Here is a 15,754-nt window from a genome sequence, read left to right as displayed (position 1 = left end):
ATGTATGGTGACATTATGTATGGGGAGTTTATGTATGGGGACATTATGCATGGCGACATTATGTATGGGGACATTATGCATGGGCACATTATGCATGGCGACATTATGTATGGGGACATTATGTATGGGGACATTATGTATGAGGACATTATGTATGGTGATATTATGTATGGGGAGTTTATGTATGGGGACATTATGCATGGCGACATTATGTATGGGGACATTATGCATGGGGACATTATGTATGGGGACATTATGTATGGGGACATTATGTATGGGGTGTTTATGTATGGGGACATTATGTATGGGGACATTATGCAACGGGACATTATGTATGGGGACATTATGTATGGGGAGTTTATGTATGGGGACATTATGTATGGGGACATTATGCATGGGGACATTATGTATGGGGACATTATGCATGGCGACATTATGTATGGGGACATTATGTATGGGGACATTATGTATGGGGACATTATGTATGGGGTGTTTATGTATGGGGACATTATGTATGGGGACATTATGCAACGGGACATTATGTATGGGGACATTATGTATGGGGAGTTTATGTATGGGGACATTATGTATGGGGACATTATGCATGGGGACATTATGTATGGGGACATTATGTATGGGGACATTATGCATGGGGACATTATGTATGGGGACATTATGCATGGGGACATTATTACCTGATACCCTTTTCTACAGCAGCCCTTTGATATCATCGAAGCTGTCATTTGTTAGCAGATGATGCGCTTCCAAACTGTAACAAATAACCCATTTACCACCTTGGATTCATAGAATTTGAGCAATGGCTTAATAGTACATCTTCCAAAGCGGCGATGCAAAGCTTTCATTTGACAAAGCATTTGTCTGGTTTCCAAATACCAGAATTCATTTGGGAGAGGCAGCGATCATTGCATTTTCAAAATGGATTCTGCCTTCTTCTAAGTCACACTCACAGGGTGTTTGACCCTCGGCGAACCTGGGTGCTCGCCTCGGTGATGTAATCTGCTCTGTGAGGGCACACTGCACAGTGCGCTCGCGCAAAACAGATTAGGTCACAGATGCGAGCTCCCAGGTCTGCTGAGGGTCTGCCTTGGCTCCTGTTTCCTGTGACATAGGTGTGGGGGGGGCAGAGCCAGAAGACCGCTCATGGCACCAATGTGCTGTGTGCGGCTCCGCCCCCACTCCCTACCGTAGTGTGGAAAGCGCTCTGTTGTTTTTTCTTTTTTTTCTCCAAAAACCCTTTAGTTTGTGATGGGCGATTTGGCGCTGAGGCTGGCCGGATCCTGAGATCCGGCTACACATCTGTTGCCGGATCTCAGATCCGGCGAGAGCCGGCCCATTGGCCAGCGCTGCTCCTACCCTCACAACCGAGCATGACTTCAGGGAGACGGGAGGTGGGACCTGAGCACAGGCAGGGGGAGAGATAAGGAGACTGCGTGAGGGGGGGGGGGGGGTGGAGGGGCAGTGAGAGAGGAGGGTGGGATCAGTCTGCCTGTATGGCCAGGAGGAATGAAGCAACATACCTTTTCCTTGGAAAAGTACTGGACATAAATATTGCAATAATCCCCTTACATGTGTATAATATATGACTTAGATGTGCATGAGTAAAACACCGACAGTAAAATGGACAAATGCACAACGGCAAAATGTTTCTGGAGCACTATCTTGCTGCTTCTTCTAAAAGTGATGCTAGAATTTCCAAAACATAGGGGCTTCGTGTACAACAGGGGAATCATGCGGCTCGTGGATGCTTCTAAGGAGAAGCTTTTTTGCAGTGGCCTAAGAGCAACAAGGAGGCGATAGAAGAGGCAGGGGGCAGAGCCAGGGGCCACTGGAGGGGCCAGGTCCCTGGGAGAAAAGGACTGACATTACCCAAACAGCTGCGTTTCTAAAAGATTCACGCACATGAAAAAAGTGCACAGGATGCTTCAAGGAGACAGGCCTGTCACCTTATTCATGCAGGTAACCTGCCCAATTCTCAAAGGTGGGGGGCCAGTGCAAACCACGCGCTGTCCAGCCCCCTTGGATGCAGGCCCCAGCCACTAACGCGTCGAAGGCTCCCAGACCCCATGCGGGACCCCGGGAGTGCATGTCTCCATGATGGACCCTTAAAGACCCTCTCACCGTGAAATGTACACACAAAAAACAAGCAACCCCTTCTAGCCCTGTATGAGGAATAGAGATACAGTAGAACCCGCAACGGCCCACCCCGCTGCTCTGACGCACGTGAGGCTGAGAAATGCACCGTCCTGCACCTGCATCTACATGTTCTCTTATATTAAAGCATAGCTCGTTTGTGAATTGCGGTGCGTTTTTGAAATGCGGGAACACGCCAACGTCCGCCCCATGGTTTGCGCAGTTGGCACCCAGGCTCGTGGGAAGCACCTGAATAGGTGCCTCCACAGTGCACCCTTTCACGGGTGCACTGGGAATAGGGCAGGGGCACATCTGCTTTTGGTAAAAGTGGATTTACATCTAAAAAAGATGGTGTAAATGAGGCTGATTGAGTCTTGTAGTGAGTGCAGGAGCCCGCATTCTGATGCTTCAAGTTAAGAGCAGGCATTTAAGAGGATGTATCTGTTGGGCCTTTCACGGATAATTGACGCGGATCTACGGAAGTGTGAATAATAATTGCCGTGTTCTTCAGCACCAGAGGCGCTTGAGAGCAGGGGCAGGCTGAGCAATCGGGAGTCCGGGAACATTCCCTGTAGGCGGGGCTGGTCTGTGGGCTCCTGGAAAGCCTGGCCACGCTGATCTTGACGCATGGACCACCAACAAAAATGTCTCCTTTTTAAATTAGACCTCTCCCAGACATTGGGAACTGAAGGCAGCCACAGCAAGACTCATCATAACTCATGCCTCTCAACACTCACGGTCCTGCACATCACCACTCGCCCCCTTCCTCAGGCTGCACTCTCCAGTCAGCATCACTCTTTTCTCCAAAGTAACCCTCGCATAGGGGCGTGCTCCTCATTTCACCCTCATGTTAGTTACACAATGTAACATTCCTCCTGTGACTGTCCAAAACATGACATGATATGACATGAAATGGCCTTCATAACGCGCCTGTACACAAGAGTTTCTGTCCAACTAAGCACCTTTCATTGGAATGTTTGAGGGGGACCAGCATTCCAATGTCTGAGGGCCCCCGTTTCAATTTAGAGCAGAAATGTTGCATTCAACCATAGAAAGAGGGACATTCTGTGCCAGAACGAGGCCAGCAGGCGACTACTCTGTTCTCTGCACACCACAGTGGCGGGTAGGCCATGTGAGGGCATTTCATGGGATTTAAAGCCAACATTGTGCAAAATATTGGAAAACAAATCAATCCTTTGTGGTTTTACTGGTCAAGGAGAAGAAACGGTCCCTGGCTCTATGGACACACAGTGGGACATATAAGTTTCTATTTTATTTATGTGTCTCTTTCTTTTTTCATAATTTCCCAGTTTGTAGAAAATGTTCCCAAATAATAATTTCTTTAAACACTAATGTGCTGGTTGTGCAAGAGAAAGGTTGGATTCGTTTGACTGCAAAGGCCTAATTCACAGAAGCTTTTTATAATAACAAAACACCATTGGAAAACGCTCTCTGAATAAGGACCCAAATCTTTATAAAAAGGCACACTTTCTACGTGTAAATGTATAGGATTTCCAAAGCACAAACCTACCTGGTAATCAACAGAGGCCTTTAACATTCACATTTCCAAAGCACAAACCTACCTGGTAATCAACAGAGGCCTTTAACATTCACATTTCCACAGCACAAGCCTACCTGGTAAGCAACAGAGGCCTTTAACATTAACATTTCCACAGCACAAGCCTACCTGGTAATCAACAGAGGCCTTTAACATTCACATTTCCAAAGCACAAGCCTACCTGGTAAGCAACAGAGGCCTTTAACATTAACATTTCCACAGCACAAGCCTACCTGGTAAGCAACAGAGGCCTTTAACATTCACATTTCCAAAGCACAAGCCTACCTGGCAAGCAACAGAGGCCTTTAACATTAACATTTCCACAGCACAAGCCTACCTGGTAATCAACAGAGGCCTTTAACATTCACATTTCCAAAGCACAAGCCTACCTGGTAAGCAACAGAGGCCTTTAACATTAACATTTCCACAGCACAAGCCTACCTGGTAAGCAACAGAGGCCTTTAACATTCACATTTCCAAAGCACAAGCCTACCTGGTAAGCAACAGAGGCCTTTAACATTCACATTTCCAAAGCACAAGCCTACCTGGTAAGCAACAGAGGCCTTTAACATTAACATTTCCACAGCACAAGCCTACCTGGTAAGCAACAGAGGCCTTTAACATTCACATTTCCAAAGCACAAGCCTACCTGGTAAGCAACAGAGGCCTTTAACATTAACATTTCCACAGCACAAGCCTACCTGGTAAGCAACATAGGCGGTTCATCGGGGGTGAACCCACAGAGGTAGAAGTAGAGTGCAAGGGTAGCAGAGGTTGCTGGGTTGCGTAGGGGGAGCAGAGGATGAAGCACCCACAGCTGGAGTTTTATAAGCGATAGCTTAAGAGCAGTTTGAGCCTCCTCCAGCAGTGTCCAATCAGTGATCCGGGGGACCACCCTCCCAGAAGAGACCCTGGCAGTGCTGCAGGCTGTAAGTCTGAATGCAGAAGGAGGGAGTTGAGGGGCAGATGAATATGTCATTCATAGCGTCTGCCCCTCCCCCGGTTCAATATTGCACAGGTCAGAAATGTTACTCAATAAGATAATGGCCGTACCGCCGTTATCCCAAGCAGGCACAGCAGGAGATGGACACAATCTAAAGCTGACGATGGCACGAGTAACCAAACTGACGTTATGTGCATGCATTAGGCACAAAGCAAGTGTGCACTCAACAAGAAGAACGCGAACAGTAGGTAACACATGCATTTAGACATGAAAAATATGAACATAGCATCCATAAGACATGAAGAATATTAACATACGCAATACGCTGAATGCACCATGGACGACATGTGAATATAGCTCACTAACATACAAACTCAACAGTAACGGGAAGCCATATTTTCCAAAATAGAAGCCACAACACACTTCTAAGTAAACGAAAGACCTTAAGGCTTCATGTGAACTCAAAATGCCGAAATTCAAAATAAAACTGTGCAGAACTCAGACAGTAGCTAGCAAAACAAAGCTGAGGTTACCATGAATAAGGAAGGATAAGAACGGCAGAGAGAAAGCACGAGATAACGATTCCCAAAGTGCAAGCCATATATTCTCTGGTTAATCAAGAGAACAACCAGCCTTTGTACACCAGGTGCAGGACAATTATGAGCCAAAGGACTCAATGAATAATAGCTCAAGATTGTCCCCAGTGGTAAGAGAAACCATAACACTTGCACTAATATTCGCTAAACTCCAAATAAATTCACGGTGAAATAATTCCAAACACGGTCTCATCACACATGACCTATAATTAAAGAACACTGTCTATGCATTAGCAACAAAAACAGATAAGACACCTGCCTTACTCCTTACATGTATCCCCAGACATGAGACGTCACACAAGGCCAAATACAAAGGGATCGCCCTGGCTCATGGCCTAGAAATGAGGGATGGTATCTTCTTTAATTGAAAGCAAAGCAGTACATGGACCTCTCTCCCTCTACTCTTGTCCGGCTCATGTCTTGATGACCTGTCAGTTATCCAAGGTTGGTCAGTAGAAAGTCAACCAATTAAAACCACTCATGTTAGGCCGCCCATTATGTACTATGCCAACAAATAGCTCATTGTACAGATGATGTCTTTTTACTGTTTTCAATTCAGAGGTGGTCTCAGGAAGAGCCATCAGACAAGTGTCACCCAAGCAGAACTTTAACCCCATTAGAATGTATATGTATTCACCATTATTATCCAATCCCCTACCATTGGTTTTGGTAATTGAGATCACAGTATGATGTCAGTTATGATGAATATTGAATATATCAACTGTCGAGAACACCAAGACTTTTATACTTGTATGCTGTCCCTGCTTTATTTAGATGATAATAAAAATGGATTTGCCTTTCATTTCTGTTATTGAGTCTGGCTTGATTTGGCTCCAGAACCTCTGTGTAATTTGGGACTTCTCAGGCTGTCTTAACAATGGTCACACTCCTTCGTCCCATATAATGAATAGGGCATTGAAGTGAGAAGTCCAAGCTCCTAGCATCAGAGAAACTGGAAGTGCACTGCTATGGCCCTATAGCAATGAGCACATATCTGAAGGAGGCTCACACTGCTGGGCACACCAGGAGGGCATTGCTGAGAGAAGGCCTGGCTACTGGCATCCTTTATCACTGCCAGGGCCCTGCTGGACGCCTTTAGTAATGAGTGCACTGCTGGGAGGGTGCTCTAACTGCTGGGTACACCAGCAGGGCATTGTTCTGGGAAGCACAGACTACTGGCATCCTATAGAACTGCCAGGGCACTGCTAAATGTCTGTAGTAAGGAGCGCACTGCTGGCAGGCGGCTCACACTGCTGAGTACGCCAGCAGGGCATTGCTGAGAGAAGGCCTGGCTACTGGAATCCTATAGAACTGCCAGGGCACTGCTAGATGCCTGTAGTAAGGAGTGCACTGCTGGCAGGCGGCTCACACTGCTGAGTACACCAGCAGGGCATTGCTGAGAGAAGGCCTGGCTACTGGCATCTTATATCACTGCCAGGGCCCTGCTAGACGCCTGTAGTAATGAGTGCACTGCTGGGAGGATGCTCACACTGCTGGGGACACCAGCAGGGTATTGTTCTGGGAAGCACATGCTACTGGCATCCTATAGAACTGCCAGGGCCCTGCTAGACGCCTGTAGTAAGGAGTGCAGTGCTGGCAGGAGGCTCACGCTGCTGAGTACACCAGCAGGGCATTGCTGAGAGAAGGCCTGGCTACTGGCATCTTATATCACTGCCACGGCCCTGCTAGACGCCTGTAGTGAGGAGTGCACTGTTGGCAGGCGGCTTACACTGCTGAGTACGCCAGCAGGGCATTGCTGAGAGAAGGACTGGCTACTGGCATCCTATAGAACTGCCAGAGCACTGCTAGACGCCTGTAGTAATGAGTGCACTGCTGGGAGGATGCTCACACTGCTGGGGACACCAGCAGGGCATTGTTCTGGGAAGCACAGGCTACTGGCATCCTCTAGAACTGCCAGGGCCCTGCTAGATGCCTGTAGTAAGGAGTGCAGTGCTGGCAGGAGGCTCACACTGCTGAGTACACCAGCAGGGCATTGCTGAGAGAAGGCCTGGCTACTGGCATCCTATAGAACTGCCAGAGCACTGCTAGACGCCTGTAGTGAGGAGTGCACTGCTGGCAGGAGGCTCACACTGCTGAGTACACCAGCAGGGTATTGCTGAGAGAAGGCCTGGCTACTGGCCTCCTATATCACTGCCAGAGCACTGCTAGACGCCTGTAGTGAGGAGTGCACTGCTGGCAGGAGGCTCACACTGCTGAGTACACCAGCAGGGCATTGCTGAGAGAAGGCCTGGCTACTGGCATCTTATATCACTGCCAGGGCCCTGCTAGACGCCTGTAGTAAGGAGTGCACTGCTGGCAGGAGGCTCACACTGCTGAGTACACCAGCTGGGTATTGCTGAGAGAAGGCCTGGCTACTGGCATCTTATATCACTGCCAGGGCACTGCTAGAAGCCTGTAGTAAGGAGTGCACTGTTGGCAGGAGGCTCACACTGCTGGGTACACTAACAGGGCATTGCTGAGAGAAGGCCTGGCTACTGGCATCTTATATCACTGCCAGGGCACTGCTAGAAGCCTGTAGTAAGGAGTGCACGGCTAGCAGGAGGCTCACTTTGCTGGGTACACTAACAGGGCATTGCTGAGAGAAGGCCTGGCTACAGGTGTGCTATAGAACTGCCAGGGCCCTGCTAGACGCCTGTAGTAAGGAGTGCACTACTGGGAAGAGGCTCACACATCACCAACATGGCATTGTTGTGGGTAGTCAGGCTGCTGGCATCCTGTATCACTGCCAGGGCACTGCTAGACGCCTGTAGTAAGGAGTGCACTGCTAGCAGGAGGCTCACACTGCTGAGTACACCAGCAGGGAATTGCTGAGAGAAGGCCTGGCTACTGGCGTGCTTTAGAACTGCCAGGGCCCTGCTACGCCTGTAGTAATGAGTGCAGTGCTGGAAGTGACCTCACACATCTCTAACAGGGCATTGTTGTGGGTAGTCAGGATGCTGGCATCCTGTAGCATTGGCAGGGCTGTGCTGGGGCCCTATAGCAGTGGTCTTCCAACTGCGGCGCTGGTAGGTGCAGGGTAGCTTGCTTATGTGCGCATGCGTCACTCTCCTTCTTTGCCATTCCATTTCCCAGGACACATCCTTTCGGCTGAGTGGCCCTGAAGGGCGAGTGATCGGAAGCGTCAGGAGGCCACGTCCTCCAGGTGGATCCAAGACGCTGGCGGGCAGCTGGAGCGCCAGATGTCACCTCCTCCCTCCCCCACGTCACTGGTGATGTCTGAACCCGCAGGACGCCACCCTTAGGACTTCTTAAAGGGCAAACGGGATCCCGGCTCTAGCGAGGATCAAAGTTTGCGTCAGCTGGAGGGGGCGGTGGGGGCTCGAGCGTTGATGGGGGCAGGGAGGCACTTTCAATAGAGCAGGTTGCACCCAGATTTGTTTATAGCATGTTGTAGCACGACACCTCAGCACGCATGATAATATTCGGTCCTGTGTACACCATGGCCTGCCGCTGTGGAAGCAAGTAATCGCAACCCTATAATTAATGAAGCCATTACTGGTCATTAATGCGCTGATGAAAGCAGTAAAGGCACAGGGCTGAACCGGGCGGACTTAACACGCCAGTCCATTCCTGCCACCCGTTTAACCCTTGATTTCCAAGCTTGCTAGGAGTGTGATCATTAATATGTGACCATCATGGACGGATGTTCTAGGTCGCACATAGAAACACGTGTGTACAGGCGCGTTATAAATAACATAGGCACCCACAGGTCATTCAGGGCTGGACCACGCACGGGCTTCGCACTGCAGTAGAAATCACCATTAACCCAGCGGGGCGTTAATTAACGGACCCATCGGGGCGTTAATGAACTGACCCCGCGGATATTACTGCAATCACAGAGCCTTAAAAAAAAGAGGTAAACCAATCAGCGTTTCGTCCTTGTAAATAGCTTTGGCATCAAAACGTGCTTTTGGCCTCTGTAATAGTTTATATTCAAAGCACACTTTGATCCGGTCACAAAACAGGACTGACTTCCTGTGACAAATCAACTTACGGGGCACCAGTGGTCCAGGGATGATTATCGGTTTCGAAACCATCAATCAGCCACACACCTCTAGTACACCAGAAGGGATTCGAATAGATTGGATTGAACAAGCATAAAATTACAATTATAAACCTCCTACTCCAATTTTTGGTAACGTGGATGGAACGGCAGGCTTATCTCCTCTAAAGGTCGTGTATCGTTGGTTATTTGCAACTCAGCGAAAATACAATTATTACCCAATGATAAAAGCAGTGTTGAGTCAAGGTTGTATAGAAATAGCTACTTTATTATTATCACAACAGAGAATCGAATAACGCCACGAGTTTCAAAGAAGGAAAAGGGATGCACTCTGGATAATGACAGGAGGGTAGTTGGTACAGTTGATAATCACAATAGTTTTTTAAAAGGCTTCTTGGCTTCAGCAAAAAGGGAGACAGTGCCTTCTCTAGGGCCCTTCTGGGAAGGACAAGGGGGAGAGGAACACACTGCACCTTGGGCTGTAGTTGTTCCTGGTGCTCAACAGAGTTGAGTCGGCTTCAGGGCATTTTTCAGGTTTCTGCGACAGAGTTCGAGAAAGGAGTTCATGCGTGTACAACGAAGCAAAACGGTTTTGGTGAGCAAAGCTTGGTGAATGGCTGCTGCCTGGCTTTCACAGCGATTTGGGGTCAGGAATTGCTGTCTCGGTGCGGATTGGTGGATCTGAAGCGCTGGTCGAGACGTCTTGGGTCCATTCAGCGACTGGATCGACGGCGTTAGCTTGAGGTTTGATGGCAGTCAGCGTTGCAGGCGGTTGAGGATCGAGGAACTTGACTGGCTCAAGAATGTCCTTTATGGTGGACGGTGGCAGATACTTGTCGTTGCACTTCTCCCCGCCTCTTCAATGGGATTGAGTTTAAGGCGGAAGGACCCAGAGCTAGAGAGTATGTTGCAGGAAGCTTCCTTGTCCTTAGTTTCGGGTTCAGAGACCTTCTGGCACTTCCTACATAGGAAGCTTGCTGCAGAGCATAGCAGGGCAAGCTGTGTGCTGGCTGGGTACTGGTTCGAAGCAGCTGAAGGGTCTTCTGAGTTGTTTTCCCCCTCTGTTCCCTAGGTGAAGTTAAGGGGAGGGATTTTACTTCCCTCTTTGGATGCTCCTGGCCTTCCCTCACTGGTGGGAGCTGTAAGGCAGACTGTAACTTCATCCAGTGTCCATGGATGAGTTCTTCTTCATGCTTCAAGTGAAGTCTTCAGATGATCTGCCTGAAAGAGGGGCTTCAGCCAAGTGGGCCACAGTGATTGGTATGGGCATAGCTTACCTTAGTGACCCAATCCCGGAGTCTCTACCAACAATTTTCTGTATGTGTGAGGTCATAACCAGAGTGCTTTACAACAGAAAAAGGTAAGGGGGTCCTGCAGGAACAAGGGGTGTCCTAGAACCACTATGGCTGAATCCCTCTCTCAAGAGAAAGAGCTCTGGACTCACTCACCTGTGATACCAGGTCCCACCCACCTTCCTGTCTGCTGTGATCAAAGCGTCTCGCTGCTTAATGGTTCTCCCTGTGTTCTTCCTTTTTAAAGTGTCAGATCTCCCTTGAAGATGATGAGAGACCAGACTCTCTGGCTTCTGCAAACCACATTCTTGTATTTTATGAATGGGGTCCCCCTAGCAGGGGTCGTCTACTGCAACACTAGACTAGGCTAGTCAGTTCACTTTCATTGATACTGAGGGGCAGGAGCTGGCTTCAGTTGACACAGTTACATATGAAAGGTTTGTTGGGTTTCCTGTCCACTTTGTTATTCTCTGCAGCCAGGCCCCAAAGAAATCAATTGCAACCTCTTCCCATATGCCCTCTGGGAGTAGAGTCATGTGTAGGGCTTCCAAGCACGCCGGAGGCTGTAGGCTGATGCAGATGTGGCAGGCTTTTAATGTGCTTTCGATGAGTCGGTCCATTCCCGGGAACCACATCTTCCTCCTTAGCATGCCCTTGGTCAACACAATCCCTCTGTGGCTTTCATGGACAATGTCGACCAACTTCTGGCATAGGGAGGCGGCTGGCAGCACTATGCGGTCTCCTTTGAGCACCAGGGACGATGGAGACAGTGAGTGTTCATCCTTGGATTTGGTTAGCGTGTTAAATAATGGTATATCTAGTGTAGGGTAACTGTGCACTGATGCTTCGACCTCTTTTTCACCTGTCGTTGAGGATGCACGTGGTCGCGAGGGCCAAGCTTGCGTCCTCCGCTGTTTCTTTGGTCAACTCCCCATGGGGATGGTGCTGGGCACCGAATGGTGAATAATGTGGCTGGCATGGGTGTTTGCTCTGTTCTTTGCAGCCTGGGAAGTTGGGAGGAGATGACGAGATAGAAAATCAGCAGGATTCTCATCTTTACTGGGTTTGTGTACAATGTCATATCTGTATTCTTGCAAGCAGTGTCCCCATCTGGCAATTCGGTGTGGCATTTGGGCAGAGGGTTTTCCATAAATGCTGACGAGGGCCTGTTGATCTGTGATGATGGCAAACAGTTTCCCGTATAGCAAGAGGTGGAAAAGTTTGCATGCCCAGACAACCGCTAGTGCCTCTTTTTCTGCTTGCGAGCATCGCTGTTCAGCCTGCCTAAGGCTTTTGCTGGCATACAACACTATTTTCTTTTGTGCGTGTTTGCTTCCAGAGTGTTGGGCCACGATGGTTCCTAGCCCAATCGGGCTGGCATCCACCGTGACTTCTATGTGCAGGTTCGGGTTGTAATAGAACATACAGATGGCTGTCGTGATGTCTTTCCTTATTTTGTCGAACGCTTTCATTTGCGCCTCTTTACACTCAAATGTGCAGTCTTCCTTTGTCAGTGTTCTTAGCTTTGCACTTGTGGAGGTGAACTCACGCAGGTTTAAGGTGCAATAGCTCGCCAGTCCCAGAAACGGCTACACTTGCACAATGTTTGTTGACGAGATGTCTGTCAGCGCTCTGATCGTGTCTGGGTCGGGTTGGATACCTTTCTCTGAGAATATGTGACCGAAGAATTTGAGTGTGGTTTTGTTGAAAGCACAATTCTCTCGGTTAATTGTCAAGCGGGCCTCCTGGAGTGCAGCACATACTTTCACCAGTGTTGCATCGTAGGATTCCTGAGAGGGGCCGGAAATGAGGATATCGTAACTATAGCTTAGGCACTCGGCTATGTGGCATATTATCTTTCAGCTCTCTTCCTGGAACATATCAGCAGCAGAGGATATACCAAAGTTCAGTCGCTTGTAGCAAAACAGTTTGAGGTGGGTGGTGAAATTAGTTATGTATACGACTCCTCGATTAGCTCAATTTGATGGTACGTTTTGTTGAGGTCGAGGCAGGAGAAAACTTTGGCACCTTTGAGTAGGTGCATCATGTCCGTGATGCACAGGGCCTGATGGTGTTCCCTTAGGATAGCTTGGTTTGGTGCGCGCATGTCAACACACAGACTTATGTGCCCTTCTGGGCCTTTCTTAGGAACGGTTACTACAGGGGATACCCACAAGGTCGGGCCATAGGTGGGTTCGATGATGTCATCCTCCACCAGGGCGAGCAACTCCCTTTCCACTAGATGTATGTTGAACGAGATCCCCCTGTAGTGTTGTGGGGCAGACTTCACAGTGTTGCTATGTGTAGTCGGATCTTCCGACCTTTCAGTTTCCCTAATCCTTTGAAGAGGTTGGGGAATTGTGCCGCTACTTTGGCCCGCGGGTGAGATATATTTGTACACCATTAGAGTATATGGATGAGACCCATCTTTGTGGCTGACTTAAAACGTAGGACGCTCCCACTGGATACTTCAGTGCCAAGGACGTGGATGAGCATGCTGTCCTGTTTGTCCTTATAACGGCACATGGTGTTGAACACTCCAAGGCATAGAGTGGGTCCTTTACACCGTATGCGTATATATGTCCACACAAGCTTTCCGTAGCTTTGGAGTTCACTCAGGTTTGCGGTATTCCGCCTCCAGCATAGCATTGATGGCGGCACCAGAGTCAACGAGGAATTTGAACTCTTTTCCCTCTATGGTGATGGACAGCATGGGGCTGTGCTCTGAGGCTGTTGGGTTGCCCAGGGCACACAGGTAACCCCTCTTCCTCCATTCGGTGCTGGACTGCGATTTTGATCCACTTGTGAATGGAGTACTTGCATGCAGGTGGTATATATGTCTCCTTCCCTTCCGGCTAGAATCCGGCGAGGGTGAATGTTTCGGCCGTGCGTGGTATCGGTCTAGAATATATCTGTTCAGTGTATCTTGCTTTCTCCTCCCTGTATGGCCGTGGGGGTGTTTTGTGTTGAGGGGTCCTCTGTTCTGTCCTGTACTCTCACGAGGCCTTGGGATTTTTGCACATGATGCAGTAATGGTCTTCACTCCCGCAGGCGGAGCACATCTGGGCGATGGCGAGGCACGATCCGTCATGGGGTAGATCATAACCACACCAGAAGCACTGGAGTTTTTCCATCTTCAAGTCATGAGCTGGGTGGGCTTGTGACGAGAGTTGTTGATAGACTCTTCTTTTACTGTCCCCGCTGGTGATATGGGCACATTACTTAACGGGGATATTTAGAAGTCCAGCGCTGGCATAGTTCTTGCTAGTATTAGTATTTCGGCCAGTGAGTGTGGCACTTGAAGCAGTTTCTTCTTTAGCAGAATGGATTTGCATCCTGCGATCACCTGCGACTTGATGGCTTTGTCGTTCGTGAACCGGTGGAATTCACAGTGTTTCATCTTCGAGCGAAGGTGCGTTACAAATTTGTCCATGCTCTACCCTGGGAGCTGTCTCATGGTGTGGAACACGCGCCTCTCATAATCTACATTCTTGAGAATGGCAAAATGTTCCCTCAGTATAGTCTTGAGCTCCTCGTATTTGCACTCTACATCTTCCGGGAGTTTGAAAATGATGCCCCTCACCTCAGGACCAGCAGTAAGCGTGAGGAGACCTAGGATGCGCTTGTCTTCCTGTGGGCCGAGTGCATTGAGATATGTGTCAAATTCCTTCATCCGTCGTGACCACATGGGCCCAAACTGACTGAATCTGAGGTGTCAAAGCGGAGTAGTGACGGTAGTGGCAAAGTGTCTCTTGCATGTGCTCTCTGTGGGTCAGGGGCAGCTGGGGCCTGGCCTGCATCTTGGGCACTCATGCTGCCAGGCACTGGATTCTCTCCTGGCTTGTCGTGGTTCCTGTGAATCCTTTATCTCTTGGGGGGGTGTGCTAGTCCCTTGCTGTGTGGGTTTATTTTGTATATAGTGGGCATCTTGGGGCTGGCTCACCTCTATCTGGTTGGTGTGCTGGCTGGCTGCAGTTGGGCCTCTCAGAGCACAAGGCCTTTCCTCGAGTGCTCTCCGGCATGCTTCCAAAGCCGGTCGAGATCCTTCTCCCCTTCAGGGCCGGCTCCTGCAGTACCGTGAGTGTGGTGTGCCCTCTTGTGTGGTCACGCGGGAGAGGTCTTGTAGTGGGTGTGGTGAGGAGCTGCAGCAGCTTCGTCGCCAGTGTTGTGTCCCTCAATCTGGGGAGGCAGCACAGCAGCACGCAAATGAGGACACCCACACAAGACTCACGCTAATGAGGACACCCACACAATACTCCTTAGTGGCGTAAACTGCTTTATCCGCGCCTCAAGCGCATACATATAAACTGTGGTCATGTGACCACTTCATGTCCCGCATGCCGGTCACCTGACCCCTGCAGGACTGGTGCCGGATGCTACATGCCTGAAAGAAGAGAATCGAAACAATCGAAACAAAATCTACTCCACCTGTGAAGAGAAATTGTAGGTAAATGTCATCAAATTTCCGCAATTTCGTATCAGTCGCAGTAATTTGCACGTGTTCTGCCGAATGAGGTGAAATAGGTCTTTGATTGCGAGCACTCTGCTTTTAATGCAAGGAATAGGATGTGTCAGGCCTTCCACAGCTGTTTGGAGCTCTGGCCTAACTCCTGGTCACATCTCCTATAGGTCTGTAGGCAGGTGCAGCTGCAGGGCCTGAGGGCCACAGCCAACAGGCCCCCTGTGTGAGTGGATGGGCAGCATATAAACAAAGGTTTTTGCAGCATTTGAGTTTTAGAAAGTGGGAGAAGCATGGTAAATTCGAATACAAGTTCCCCCATGTCCAACATAAAGTCTCACACGTCACGTACATGACTGCTGCAAATGCATGCACAGGTGGGGGCCAAACGTCCCCTCCCTTCCATAGTACCAAACTCACCTGACTTTGCATCATCTCCTTGGTGGTCCAACATGGTAGGTTGGCATTTCAGTGTGAGTAACAACTGTTATGATTAAACTGACTTCCTTTGATGGGCGGGCTTAGCACAGGAACTAGAAGGCCATTAGAAAGATAGAAACTCTGGTTTTGTGTGATGACACTGAAGCATCTCGAATACCCGCACACCAAATCATACCCACTGAAAATCTCCCCTGCTTTCCAGCCTGCCCAAACCCTTAATCTCGAATCTGCTTCCTCCTGGCCCCCGATGTCGCCGCCAATGGGGTGTTTAAAATGCCACAATTCCGTCC

Source organism: Ambystoma mexicanum, chromosome 10 (assembly GCF_040938575.1).
Source record: "Ambystoma mexicanum isolate Mex_15411 chromosome 10, UKY_AmexF1_1, whole genome shotgun sequence".
Classification (NCBI taxonomy): Eukaryota; Metazoa; Chordata; class Amphibia; order Caudata; family Ambystomatidae; genus Ambystoma; species Ambystoma mexicanum.
The sequence above is the reverse complement of the archived record's forward strand: the minus strand, read 5'-3'. Positions refer to the sequence as shown.